This window comes from Zalophus californianus, chromosome 14, assembly GCF_009762305.2.
Source record: "Zalophus californianus isolate mZalCal1 chromosome 14, mZalCal1.pri.v2, whole genome shotgun sequence".
Classification (NCBI taxonomy): Eukaryota; Metazoa; Chordata; class Mammalia; order Carnivora; family Otariidae; genus Zalophus; species Zalophus californianus.
In genome coordinates, this window is record NC_045608.1 from 7606747 (window position 1) to 7622146 (window position 15400).

Below are 15400 nucleotides of genomic sequence, written 5' to 3' on the forward strand. Positions count from 1 at the left end.
AGCCAGTCTGAGGGGTGTCCCAGTAATGCCCAGGATAGGAGGAGTCAGAAACAGGAGACTGTTCCTCACTGGGACAGGGAACCGTGAGTGAGATCCCTTGGAGGCCACCCGAACCACTCGCACCACCACCAAGGTGCTCAGATATTAGGAATCTGCCTAGTTCTTTCCCATCCCTGCTTTCCCAGGCCCGTTTTTCCCTCGGTGGAGTTAGACGGCCCCCAAAGCACCGTTCGATAAGTTTGACAAATACAGAGCTCAGAGAGAGGCTCTTTCTCAAGCAAAAGTCCCGGGGCAAACCCACATTGGCCAGCTCTGGTCAGGCTCCCATCCCTGAAGCAATCACAGAGATCCTCACTGGCTGGTCCTGGCTTGCCTGCCCCCAGACCACACAGACAGGAAGGGGAAGGGATGATTCCTGAAAGGAAAAGTGAGATGCTGTAACAACAGAGTAGGAATAGACGCTGGCAGCAAAATCCTAGACATTCCTCAGTGGCCCCATAGCTGAGCCCAGAAGACATCCTTCATCCCACATTGTTTGCACTGTTTGGAACACTGAGACTCAGAGAGGATCTGGGAGTAGCCCAAGTTCATGGTCTCCAGAGCCCAGGGATCCTGTATCCCATGCCACAAGTCTCTTGTGACAGCCTCCAGGCTGTCACTGATGCTGCCTGTGCCCCCAAAGCTCAGGCCTGTGGGCTCTGTGCCCCAAGAGATAAAGACTAGCCAGCTGCACCCGCCCCACTGTGCTACCCCGATAACTGCCAAGCCCCCTGGCCAGCCCCCACCTGCTCCCAAACTGCTGCCTGCCCTTGCTGGCAGGGCTGTGGGGCCTGGGGCGGAGAGGAGTTCTATCCATGTGCCTTTGAATCCTCATTCCCTCTTTTGGGGGCTCTGTAGCTGTGTTGATTCTAGGAAGCAGAGCACAGGACTGTTTGGCTGTTTTTAGGTCCAATTTTAAAATGCAGCTAAAGCCTTTTGGTTTATTTATGTTCTCTGAATATAATAATCACAAATAGGCCACTGGGCCGATCCGGTCCAAGCACAGCAGCTTGAACAGCTGGGTTCTCTGCTCAGGCCTCTTCCCCATGTTGACCTTGAAGAGAGGAGCCTTTAAAGTCCTGATGATGTTGCAACTATAAAACTCACAAAAGTCCCCTTCCCCCCACTGCCTCAGAGATAAAACCCAAATACCCACATCTAACATTTGAGACCTTCCCACATTCCTTATAACAATCGACGTAAGCGGTAACCATTAACCAAGTCTTACGGTGGGCCAGGTATCAGGCAAAGCACTCCACGTACATCAGACCAGATGATCCTCGTAACGACCCTATAGAAGGAGGTACGATTTTTTTTTTAAAGATTTTATTTATTTATTTAATTGACAGAGAGAGAGAGACAGCGAGAGAGGGAACACAAGCAGGGGGAGGGTCAGAGGGAGAAGCAGGCTTCCCGCGGAGCAGGGAGCCCGATGCGGGGCTCGATCCCAGGACCCTGAGATCATGACCTGAGCTGAAGGCAGTTGCTTAACCAACTGAGCCACCCAGGCGCCCCAGGAGGTACTATTTTAATTCCCATTTTACAGAGGAGGAACCTGGAGAGGCCACGTTCAGGCAATAGGCTTGAGCAACGGAACCGTGAGCAAGGCACAAGGGCCCACAGCGACCACACCACTGGGCGGAATGCAAGCAGGCTCATTAAGAGACCCACCTCGAAATAGCCATAGGCCTTAGTAATCACTGGGCTACTCACAACCAGACACAGTTACCAAAAAAGGGACAATTCCATACGTTCCCATACGTCCTCACCCCACCCTATAACTGTGGCCCCTCACCACCACCTCATGGAGGACAGTGTCTCTCCTTTGCTGTCCCGCCCACTGCCTCCTTGCAGTGTATTCAGTAAACTTCTAACTCCTTCGCTCTGCCTTGAGTGAATTCCCGCACCTGCTGCACCGCTGGCCCCCACCCAGTCGGGACGCCCCCCATTTGGTGGCTCACACAGGGGACTTCTGCTGGCCTGGGACTCTCCCCAGATTCTCTAGGAATTTCTCAGGACTTTCCTTCGGTGGATGGACTCCAGGATGCCTTGGAGAACTGGTGACCTCTGACTGATGACCTCTCCAGTTGCTTGGAGAACTGGTTACTCCTTGGTGAGGATCCAAAGTCACAAGGGGAACCCCTCGGATGGCCCCCTTGCCTGAAAGGGTGAGGGATTTCTCCTCTCGGCCTTCAGAGGGATCCTTCCCTCCCTCTCCTCTCTCTCTGGCCCTTTGGTGGCCTAACCGTAGTATTCCTCAGACAGCTAAAGTCTCTGGCCACGGTAGCTCCCCGGTGTGGTCTGAAGGTCTGAGCGCCTGCGCGGGCGAAGGACCCCTTTCCTTTCCTCTTCCACTCCATCTGCAGCTCATCCAGGGCAAATCCGCACACATTACAGACTCAGTTGGGACGCTCTCCCGACGGGGACTGACTCTCAGCCGCCCGGCTTCTTTCCGGCACGCCCCCCTTCCCTTTACTCCCACAGATCCGGCCGCCATCTTGATCTGTAGGCAGAACACGCTCCTCTGTGACTGAGTGCTGAGTCCCCCACCTCCTTTTTCTGACCTAGTGTGGCCACCAGGTGAACAGCTTTCCCTGTTGCCCCAACAAGGATTCCGTTTGCTCTCTGCCATGACCCTCTCCTTGGTGGGACACCCTAGTAGAGTCAGTTGCCCCATATGACATCTGGCTCTTTTTGAGGTCAGTGGCAATGTGGGGCCGGGAGCAAATGGTCAGGAAAGAATTCTTGAGACATTTTTGTTGCAAAAAAAGGTGCTTTTATTATATTATGGGGACGGCTGTGGGCAGAATGGTAGCGCCGGGATTGTGAGGAGTGTCCGATTATAGACTCGCTAGTGAACAGCGTTAGGGAATAACGTGAGTCTCTAAGGAATTCATGCATGTTAAAAGCAAGGTCTCCGGGACCTTGGAGGGCTAGCCATTGTTAAGATAAGGTTGCTTCTATTGTTTAGTAAAACATTAGTCATGAGACCCTTCAAATGTATATCAGTGGGCGGCAGGTTTGAAAAGTAATTGCTAACATATGTCGTGTGTGTGTGTGTGTGTGTGTGTGTGTGTGTGTGTGTGTGTGTGTGTGTGTGTGGCGGGGGAGGGCAGTTACAGTTACGGGAGGGGAGTAACACTGACAAGAGCAAAGCTCTAGTGGTAAAACATTAAAGGAAGTTCTTGAGGGAGCTGTAGGACTCTTACAATCCATGTGTCTCAGGAATCCTGCCTGGAGTCACGGCAAAGTTCTTTTTTTTTTTTTTTTAAGATTTTATTTATTTATTCATGAGAGACAGAGAGAGAGAGAGAAGCAGAGGGAGAAGCAGGTTCCCGCTGAGCAGGGAGCCCGATGCGGGACTCGATCCCGGGACCCGGGGATCATGACCCGAGCCAAAGGCAGACGCTTAACCATCTGAGCCACCCAGGCGCCCCAAAGTTCTTTTTCTTCCATCAAGTGGGACGCCCTGCCTGAAATCAAGACCACTAGTCCGACCTCCATTCCCCTTGGTGGGACGCCCCTTGGGGAATCTGCAGCCGGTCTTTACAAATCCCCTCTATTCCTTCGGACTCGCCCTGGGGCTGTATTTTTAAAAACTGGAACAAATTTGGCCCCCAAGGCCTGAGGAAAAATGTCCCATCTTTTTATGTCATGTTTCCTGGCCTTGGTACAAAGTCCCAGATCAAGAGGTATGGCCCCTCTATGGAACCCTTTCTTATAATACTATTTTCCTGCTTGACCTCTTTTGCCAGAACTCCTTCAAATGGTCAGAGGTCTCCTGTGCAAGCCTTCATGGCATTGTCCCCCAAATCCCGACCTCTACAAAAACTGTAGAATGTGTCTTGCTGGGTTTCATGGCCCATCTGGCCCTGCAGATGTTCCAGATGATCCCTCTTTGACTCCATCCCATAGTCTTTCCCTTCCCCCTGAAGGCCCAGCAGCTCCCCTGGACTTAAACCGCCCACTTAGACTTTCCCACGGGTACCCCAGGCAAAAACTGACAAAGGGAAACAAACTCATCAACTTCTACTGGACACAGATGCGACATACTCAGTAATAAGGCTAATTTAAGTTTGTTGGTGTAACTAAAATAGAGATGTTTTTAGGGTTATCAGCATTAAATATAAAACTTTTATTCTACCAAGGTTTACTAAAGTCAAATAAACTCATGTTATCTCCATTGCAATTCATCAGCAAAAAGATGGCTTAAAATGATGGTTCATTTTATAAATAAATAAACTTTTCTTTAAAAGATGCAGGATGGGGGTATGGGGGGGGAGGTGCGCCTGGCTGGCTCAATCAGAAGAGCACGTGACTCTCGATCTCAGGGTTGTGAGTTCAAGCCCCACGTTGGGTGTCGAGATCACTAAAAATAAATAAACTTTAAAAAATGATGGTTAACTCTGTCTGTCTCATAAAGTTCTCATGGGTAATTGTTAAGTTAGCTTTCAAAATCTTTGGTAACCTGAAACTTGGAAGTTCTGCTAAGTTAAATTATAAATTGGGTTGAAATCATTGGATATCTAAGTCTTTTCCAAATAAGATAAAATACAGAAATACTAATGCCTAAACAAGGTTTACCTGCTTTGGGCTTCTTATTGAAGAGAAACTAGGGGCGCCTGGGTGGCTCAGTCGGTTAAGCATCTGCTTCGGCTCAGGTCATGATCCCGGGGTCCTGGGATCGAGCCCCGCGTTGGGCTCCCTGCTCAGCGGGGAAACTGCTTCTCCCTCTGCCTCTCCCCTGCCTGACTTGTGCTCTGTCTCTCTCTCTCTCTCTCTCAAGTAAAAATAAATAAAATCTTAAAAAAAAAAAGAAGAAGAGAAACTAAAGATACCTGGGTCTGTTGGAAAACATGCTGTGTGCCTTCCTGAGACATTGTACTAGGAAAATGCATGTTCCTAAAAATTATGAAGTATATTTATAAATTTGCCAATCTAAAGAATCCTGCTGTAATAGACAGTTCGTCTTCATTGGAGACTAAAGTTTCCTTTTTTTTTTTAATTTTATTTATTTATTTATTTGAGAGAGAGAGAATGAGAGAGAGAGAGCACATGAGAGGGGGGAGGGTCAGAGGGAGAAGCAGACTCCCCACTGAGCAGGGAGCCCGATGCGGGACTCGATCCCGGGACTCCAGGATCATGACCTGAGCTGAAGGCAGTCGCTCAACCAACTGAGCCACCCAGGCGCCCTGGAGACTAAAGTTTCTAAGAGTTAAAATTCTGCTGAATGTAATTAAGACTGATGGAAATGATAAGGAAAGCAACTCTTTATGTAAGAAAGTAGGAGACGAGTAAGAAAGGTATAGGAAGTGAGCATACATTTTGTTGAGGGAAAAAGAAAATAACTTTGTCCTAAATTGAGACTGGTTAGTTAGCCCGAAAAGGCTTAGGACAAAATTTGAAGGCAAAAGGAAGTTGTAGAAGGAAAAGCTTTAGAAAAGAATTTTATGTGTGGTTAGGGCAGATTAAGATTGAAATGAATGGATTTTAAAAAGTATGCTGATATAAGACTGAAATTCTGCTTTACTCTTTGTTAAAAAGACAAAGTTTTCTTGGATTACAGGTCTGCTTTTGATAAGATAGTGTAAACAAAGGTTTCTTTTTCTTTCCTTTATCCAGAAAATGAAAGTTTTTATGTTTTGTCTTTATCAGGTCTTTGATTACTTAAAGTTAAAACTTCTCAAAACTTATGGGTGCCTCAGTTGGTTAAGTGACTGCCTTCGGCTCAGGTCATGATCCTGGAGTCCCGGGATCGAGTCTCACATCGGGCTCCCTGCTCAGCAGGGAGTCTGCTTCTCCCTCTGACCCTCTTCCCTCTCGTGCTTTCTATCTCTCATTCTCTCTCTCTCTGAAATAAATACATAAAATCTTTAAAAAAAAAAACTTCTCAAAATTTATAATGATCTGTAATCCTATTCAGACATGTACTTTAAAACCTTCTAAGGTTTCTGACAAACTTCCCTGAGATTTGAATTGTAAATGAAATCTTTTTGACAAGGCTTGTTTCTTTGGTATGTTAAGTTACTTGGAAAGCACCGTCAAACAAATAATAATGCCTTAGGTTATATTAAATGGGTACATGCTATAACTGTTTTAGAAATTGCATAAAATCCCTAAGGTTTTAAAATGTTCTGGTATCAGGTCATCACTTGATACTCTAATCATTAAAATGCTAGGTGTCAGAGAAATAACTGGATTTCCTTGTCAGCTGCATTATAATGAACTCGCATATCAGATCTTTATCCACGTCCATTTCTGAGTTTTTTGGTCATTTATAGTTATTGTTCTGATGCTCTTGCAAAATGAGTTTTGTCTTCAAGGAGATTCATGAAAATGACTTTTTTTTTTTTTTTTGGACAAATACAGGTATTTGTTATCTTTAAGATCATAAAACTGAACTGGGTAAGAATTTCCAGAACTTATGGAAAAGCTGCATTCAAACAGGACAAAAATTAATAATGTAGAACTGAATGAATTAAAGAAGACAATTATAGTATTTATGACTATTGTTTGAACCATAGCTGGTTCTTTCATGTTTGCTCTTCCAGATTAAGGAAACTTTGTCTTAAGACATCCATGATATACAGAAATGTGATAAAGTATCCCCTTGTGAACAAATTGAAACATTTAACTTTTCTCCCTACCTGAACCCTCTAAAATTCAGAAACTCTCAGTCCTTTTTTTCCCATGGCAATTATAATTATTTGCATAAGTTCAATAAGAATCTGTTCTCCCTGTAGCAGAACACCACTGGAAACACTGGTTATTTTACCAAGGCTTTGATTGAAATGTCATATTTGAGACAGACAGGCATCGACTCAGATATGACCAGACAGCTCTAAGGAACTAAGGTTGACTTTATGGAGCCAGTGAAACCCCTTGGAAATGTTGGCCTGATACCTTGTTTATAGAGTTCCCAGCAGCCGTACCAGTAGAGTAAAGAACATCACTTCCTGGCAGGTGCAGGAATCTCAGGACATTTTGGGGACCTAGAGAAGAGGAATTTGCCCAAATCTACAGGGACTGCAGGCATGTCTGATGGCAGATATGTGGCCTGGCTTTTCGCCTCAAGAGGCTATTAAAAGTTCAATCTAGAGATTCCTTATGAAAAGTTCCAGCAAAGCAGATATTTTTTAAGATTTTATTTATTTATTTATTTGAGGGAAGAGAAAGAGAGCACGAACAGAACGGGGCAAGGGGCAGAGGAAGAGGGAGAAGCAGACTCCCCGCTGAGCAGGGAGCCCGATGCGGAGCTTGATCCCAGGACCCTGGGATCGTGACCTGAGCCAAAGGCAGATGCCTAACCAACTGAGCCCCCCAGGCGCCCCCAGAAAAGCAGAGTTTAAAGGATTTATAGGGTCAGGGGCACCAGGGTAGCTCAGCCCGTTTAGCGTTGGACTCTTATTTTGGCTCAGGTCATGATCTCAGGGTCATGAAATTGACCTGCCTCAGGCTCCACGATGGGCATGGAGCCTGCTTGGGATTCTCTCTCTCCCTCTCTGTTCCTCCACCCCACCCCTGCTTTCTCTCTCTCAAAAAAAAAAAAAAAAAAAAAAAAAAAAATTTAATTTAAAAAAAAGGATCTATATGGTCAATCACTATTCTTGCTGAGCTTATGTAAATAATTAGACCACGTTTGTTAAAACTGGACTTGTTTTAGGGGCAAGTCGGCTTCTCCCTGTCCCTCTGGCTCTGCCCACTGCTTGTGCTTTCACTCTTGCTCACTCTCTCTCAAATGAATTGAAAAAAAAAAAAAAACTTAAAAACCAGACTTGTTTTACAAATGAATTAGTCTTGATTTGGCTATCTCTGGGAAATAAGGGTGAATTTAGAGAAAAATTATGTTCCAATAACATACCTTTGCGGATGTCAAATTCTAGTTCTGATTGTCTTTGAATGTTTATTGTTTGCCTAAGCTAGACAACTCGAGGGAAACTTCAGAGAAATTGCCACGAAAGCTCACATATAGACAATCTTCGTGCTTCTTACTCTGTGGGGATAATAACAGGGCCCCATGGGCGTACGATTATTTGAACAGTGGGAAAACCGGATGGAGTCCCCAACAATCGTATAACTCAACTATCACCTTGACCAATTCTGTGTGGCGGGGATGACAAAGTCGCTCCTTAAAAGCTGGAGCGTACCCCACTCCACGGGGTTAACTGTGGACTTGTGGAGACAATGGAGGGCCCCACTTTCCTTAGGATTGCATAGAGGATGCACCCGGGGACACCCATATCCCCCAGGCGAGTCTTCTCCCATTTCATTTGCCAGCAATCCTTCATAATTAGGATATTGTGAAGGCCAGACACCAAACAAAGAGAGGCTTCTTTTTTTTTTTTAAAGATTTTTATTTATTTATTGAGAGAGAGAGAATGGTAGAGAGAGAGCATGAGAGAGAAGGAGGTCAGAGGGAGAGACAGACTCCCTGCTGAGCAGGGAGCCCGATGCGGGACTCAATCCTGGGATTCCAGGATCATGACCTGAGCTGAAGGCAGTCGCTTAACCAACTGAGCCACCCAGGCACCCCAAAGAGAGGCTTCTTGATGGTTTTATCCCTTAGCCGTTCTTCTCTTAGGAGCTGCCTCTATTTTTTTTTTTTAAGATTTTATTTGTTTATTTGACAGAGAGAGACACAGCGAGAGAAGGAACACAAGCAGGGGGAGAGGGAGAAGCAGGCTTCCCGCTGACCAAGGAGCAAGGAGCCCGATACGGGGCTCGATCCCAAGACCCTGGGACCATGAACCGAGCCCGAAGGCAGACGCTTAACGACTGAGCCACCCAGGCGCCCCCAGGAGCTGCCTCTATTGATGTAAAATTGCAATTAGAGGCTCTAGCCAAACATCATACAGCGGCCATCTTTAATCAAGCCCAACACACCCACAAATTCAAAAGGTGGTCCTCCAAAACGGAGAATCAACACAACAGGCTCCTCCCCCAGAAGATTAGCAAGAACATCCAGCCAAGACCAGGTTTACTGATCAATAAGAACTGCAAAACTCCAGCGCTAGGGGAATACAGCACATAGAATTCATGTGTTTTTTCCCACAATTCTTTAGTCTTTCAATTTTAATTTTTTTCTCTTCCCTTTTTCAACCAATTTCTTATTTCATCAACTCTTTTTTAAAAATGTTTTAATTTTAATTTTATTTTTTATTTTTTTTTAAGATTTTATTTATTTATTTGAGAGAGAGAGAATGAGAGACAGAAGGCATGAGAGGGAAGAGGGTCAGAGGGAGAAGCAGACTCCCTGCCGAGCAGGGAGCCCGATGCGGGACTCGATCCCGGGACTCCAGGATCATGACCTGAGCCGAAGGCAGTCGCCCAACCAACTGAGCCACCCAGGCGCCCCAGTTTTAATTTTAATTTTAAAGTTACATTCTATGCTTTCATTGTATTTAATTTTATTTGTGTGGGGGTGTATATATGTATATATATATATATATATATATATGTAAGTTTTTCTTTCTTTACAATTTTGGGATGTAGTTTCTAACAGACCAAAATACACCCAGAATCTACTGCATGGCTCTGTTCTTTTCACCTGTCTGATCATATTCTCTTTCTTCTTCTTCTTCTCCTTTTTGTTAAAGTCTTTTTAAATTTTCATCATCACAGTTACATTCTATCCTTTCAAAATATTTATTTTTGTATATATATATAAGTTTGTCTTTCTTTACAATTTTGAGATGTAGTTTCTTCTAACAAACCAACCAAAATACACTCAGGATATAGTGTATTGCTCTGTTCTGTTCAACTGTCTGTTTATATTCCTTTTTTTTCTCTTTTATTTGGTCTTCTAATTTTCATTTTTACAGTTACATTCTATCCTTTCACTGTATTTAATTTTATTTTTGTACATATATGCTTTTCTTTCTTTACAACTTTGGGATCTAGTTTTCCAAGAAATGGGCCAAAATACACAAAGGATCCAGTGTATTGCTCTATTCTGTTCACCTGTCTGATTATATTCTTTTTTTTATTTTAATTTATTATTTGTTTTGTTTTGTTTTGTTTTCAGGTCTCTTCTAATTTGTTTAGTGGATATTTCTCTGGGATCATTGTTGTCATCTTAGTATTTTGTTCTCTTATTCATCTACTCTTCTCTGACAGAATGACAAGACAGAAAATCTCACCTCAAAAAAGAGAACAAGAGGCAGTACTGACTGCCAGGGACCTAATTCGGTATGGACGTAAGTAAGAAGTCGGAACTAGAATTCAGAATAACTATTACAAAGATTCTAGCTGGGCTTGAAAAAAAGCGTAGAAGACACTAGAGAATCCCTTTCTGGAGAAATAAAAGAACTATCTAATCAAGTCAAAACCAAAAAGGCTGGGGCGCCTGGGTGGCTCAGTTGTTAGGCCTTTGCCTTCGGCTCAGGTCATGATCCCAGGGTCCTGGGATGGAGCCCCGCATCGGGCTCCCTGCTCGGCGGGAAGCCTGCTTCTCCCTCTCCCACTCCCCCTGCTTGTGTTCCTTCTCTCGCTGTGTCTCTCTCTGTCAAATAAATAAATAAAATCTTAAAAAAAAAAGGCTATTAATGAGATGCAATAAAAAATGGAGGCTCTAACCGGTAGGATAAATGAGGCAGAAGAGAGAATTAGTGATAGAGAAGACCAAATGATGGGGCGCCTGGGTGGCTCAGATGGTTAGGCATCTGCCTTCGGCTCAGGTCATGATCCCAGGGTCCTGGGATTGAGCCCTGCATCAGACTCCCGGCTCCGCGGGAAGCCTGCTTCTCCCTCTCCCACTCCCCCTGCTTGTGTTCCTGCTCTCACTATCTCTCTCTGTCAAATAAAAAAATAAAATCTAAAAAAAAAAAAAGACGTCTCATTATGAAGGACCAAGATTTTCTCACGGTGCCATTGCCCCCTTCCACTCCTTGCTTCCACAAAACACATTTTAGTTAGATTGCAATTGCTTTTCTTTGTCACTTAAATACAATTCTACAACTTCTGTTTCTTGAAGTATCATCTTCAGAGAACATGGTATAACTCTCCTTTTGGTAAGACGAAAGAATATGCCTCCCAGCTTCTGTTCTCCAGGTGTCTTACTTTTACATTCTGTCTCATAACCAAGACTCCCACTTTGATTTGTCAACAGGCTGATTAGAGATGTTAATAAGAAGTGTTAACAAACCCTGCTGTACCCATCCAATCAAACCCTGGAACCCTCCCCAAACCCACATTTTCAGACATTAGCCAAGGGCCAAACTCATAAGCAGGCCTTTCTAGAACTGCTAGGCTAACTCTTTTCTGCATACTCTCTTTGCCCTTAGCCAAGGCATCTTTAAAGCAAAACATGCAGCATTGAGCTCAGATAGGCCCTGCAGAGATCTTGGACTTAGCCAGGTACAGTGAAACCCAGGAATCATAAAGGTTTGTCTTAGAAAGGGAAAGGGCTTCTTCTTTACATTTCTGTAGGAGCCTTTCTTTACCTGAGCAGAGGCAGCAACAATTCAGCCCAACACAACTGTGGCCAGTAAGTTGAAACTGATCTGAACGCCTTCTAGGGCACAAGCAATGAATATCATGATATTCGTGGGACTCACAGGAGAAGTACAACCCCAGAGGCCCCGCGTGGTCCCCCTGGAAACACAGAGTTTACACTGTTAGCACTGCCCCGCCCCCAGCAGGCCATGTACTTACCTGAACATCAAGGTATCAGGGCCCCTAGATGGGACCTCCCATCCTAGGGTTCTCACTGCGGTCCAAATAAATCCCTTGAGTTCTTGGCTTACGATGGACCACTTGAGTCCATTGGTTCCAAACTGTTTTTGCATGTCAGTGAGCTGTGTGGATATCTGGATATGTTCGTGGAAAGTGCAGTAACTGGGCCACACCCTGCTGTCAGGTGGGGTCTTCGACTCAGAATCTGAATTCAAAGCTAGAAGCTGCTTAGGAAGGCAACAAGGGGAGTTTCCCTTCAGAAAGAAAGGAAAGCCCAGAACAGTTCTGAAAAACCAAGATCGGTAATGCTCTCTTCTCTCCACCCCTGAGCCTCCCAGTACTGGGATTTTGTTTTTTCCTGTTGTTAAAAAAATCAGTATTGGGAGCCTGGGTGGCACAGTTGGTTGAGTGTCTGACTTGGTTTCCTCTTGGGTCAGGATCTCAGGGGTCCTAGGATCGAGCCCCACATCGGGCTCTGAGCTTGGCATGGAGTCTGCTTGAGATTCTCTCTCCCTTTCCCTCTGCCCCTCCCGCTCATGCTCTCTCTCTCTCTCTCTCTCACTAATAAATAAAGAAATCTTTAAAACAAATCAGTATGTCCCATTCAGTAATTAAAACTTTAATTCTTTTTCAGCCACCCCTACCCTCACCCAGATCTTTGTCTGGAAGGGTTCTACACAAGAAGGACAAAAGCATTTTCATAGAAAAAAAAATTTTTTTTATTCAACTTATCCAAAAAAACTCAATTAGGTTCAGGAAATAGGGCAAGATCCTGCTTTTCAAAAAATGTTCGAAATGGTTTTATATAACTCTCTACCCCTTTCACCGTCAGCATGGATCTAGTGAGCCCCCTAGAAAAGATCATTTTTTGGGGGGGCGGGGACAGTTGCATTTAGCAGACGGCTCCACTGAGGTGCGTGTACCAAGAGAAAGTGAGGAAGGAATAGTCAGACTGTCATCAGTCTATTGACGGAAATTGCAGCTAAAGGAAAAGTCAAATACAACAATCCACAGCCATGAGATGTCCCCCATCTGTCAGGAGTGGGTTGGGAGGGTCACAGTCCTTGTGACATGCCCTCACCCAACCTGCTGCTTTGGGCAGGAATCACAGTTTGGAATACAACAAGTCTGCACCAGAAATAGCCGATCAGCTGCTTGGTTTTAACTTGGGCCATCAGAAAGCAAACCCTTCCTCAGGGACATCTGCAACAACCAGACAGTCCAGCAGCATCCGTAATGTTTTCACAGCATCTGCTCCACAGAGGGGTGTCCCAAATCTGTCCAGCTCATCGAGTGCAGTGACTTCACCTGATGTCGGCTCCACACAGCTTGTGATGAGGCTGAAATAGCAGTGGGTGTCAGCTTGGAGGTGGAGCCAGGCATCCAGGATCTGTGAATTCAGGATTCCAAAAGTCAGTGGCAAAAAAGGTAACTATGCCGGGGCACCTGGGTGGCTCAGTCGGTTAAGCATCTGCCTTTGACTCAGGGCACGATCCCAGGGTCCTGGGATCGAGCCCCGCATCGGGCTCCCTGCTCAGCGGGAGGCCTGCTTCTCCCTCTCCCACTCCCCTGCTTGTGTTTCCTCTCTCACTGTGTCTCTGTCAAATAAATAAAATCTTTAAAAAAAAAAGGTAACTGCGTAAGATGATGGATACATTCATTAGCTTGATCGTGGCAAACATTGCACAATGTATATACGTATATCAAAACAACACATTGTATACCTTAATTATAGGCAATTTTTGTTAGGCTATTTTTATTTGTCAGTTACCCCTCACTAAAGCTGAGGGGAGGGGGAGGCACTGGCTTTTCTTCTGCTGCAGCCAAGCGAGACAGCTTCCCTAACCCTTTCTGTCCTGTTGGTCTTAGAGCCCAGGTGGATGTCCTCAAAAATATGCCTCCAATGGTCAGACAGGCAATTTCACAAGAACTCATTAGCAACTAAAAAAACTGTTTTTTCAAGCCTTAAAAGTGTATCTCCATTTAGAGATTGCTTCTCTTTCTCAGGTGTCTTCCCTCCACCCCAGAAGCTCCAAAAGGCAAAAATCATAGTAAGAATCATTTGTTACAGAAGATTGTTCTGTTTTTTTTTTTTTTAAGATTTATTTATTTATTTTGAGAGAGTGAGAATGAGAGAGAGAGTACATGAGTGTGGGGAGGGTTAGAGGGAGAAGCACGCCCCTCGCCGAGCAGGGAGCCCGATGTGGGGCTCAATCCCAGGACTCCAGCATCATGACCTGAGCCGAAGGCAGTTGCTTAACCAACTGAGCCACCCAGGTGCCCTGTTCTATTTTCCATACTCAAAAGATTTCAAATTCCAAGCCGCCCACATGGCAAAATGCAAGAAAGTTACATTCCAGTGACTTTTTCTTTCTTTTTTTTTTTTTTAGCGACTCTTCTCTAATTGGGATGATCCCTCTGGCACTTATGAAATTATAGGCATATGACATTTTACATCAATTTTAACCATACATCCAAATATAATAGCTATGAAATACAAAGGCATTTAAAAAATTCCTTCTCCAGGGCGCCTGGGTGGCTCAGTCGTTAAAGCGTCTGCCTTAGGCTCAGGTCATGATCCCAGGGTCCTGGGATCCAGCCCCGCATCGAGCCCCGCATCGAGCCCCGCATCGAGCCCCGCATCAGGCTCCCTGCTCGGCGGGAAGCCTGCTTCTCCCTCTCCCACTCCCCCTGCTTGTGTTCCCTCTCTCGCTATGTCTCTCTCTGTCAAATAAATAAATAAAATCTTTAATAAATAAATAAATAAATAAATAATCGCTTCTCCTTTAATTTCATTGAAAATTTACTTAAACTCCTAGCAGTAAATTCAGCATTTATGGGGTGGGGGTAGGGGGCAGCAGCAGCTGTGGAACACCCCCCCCAACACACACTTTCTTTCTCCTCTGATCTGTCTAAAGCTTTGCCCCCACTCTGAGAACTGATTTAACGTTTTCCCTCCCATTTGGAGGAGAGAATAATAACAAACTTCCAACATTTTGGGTCCAACCAAAGCCCACCATTGGAAATGTTTGGGCTCTTTCTCCTCCTGCCTTGAGGACAAAAACCAAAGGCATCCCCCCATTGTTTTATTTTTTATCATTTTTAAAGATTTATTTATTTATTTATTTATTTATTTGAGAGAGAGAGAGAACATGAGCAGGGGGAGCGGCAGAGGGAGAGGGAGAATCTCAAGCAGATTCCCTGCTGAGCACAGAGCCCCACAAGATCTCACAACCCTGAGATCATGACCTGAGCTGAAACCTAGAGTCAGACGCTCAACTGACAGCCGCTGCGCCACCCAGGTGCGCCCCACCCCCCGCCGCATTTTAGCCAGTGCAGCCAAAAGAGGCCAAGGGATCCAGCTCAACTCTCGTGGGGTACCATCTACCGAGTGTCGAGTCCCAGAGGTCGTTTTTACTTCTCACAACATCTGCAGTTGCGGCTCACAGGGAACGGCACAGCCACCCAGGCCCCAAAGGTTGGCTGACCACTCCAGGAAGCCATGCAGGCCCTCCCACCCCGGCCATGGCCCCTGGGCAGGTACCGAATACTCAGTAAGGGCTTCAGAAAGGAGCTGAGGGCCTGGGCCACTTTGGTCATGGTCACAGAGTAAGAAGAGAGCCAGTGCTTATACAGCTAGGAATCTCATGTGCATGTCTTTGAAAAGATGTCCCTTTCCCTTCATGCT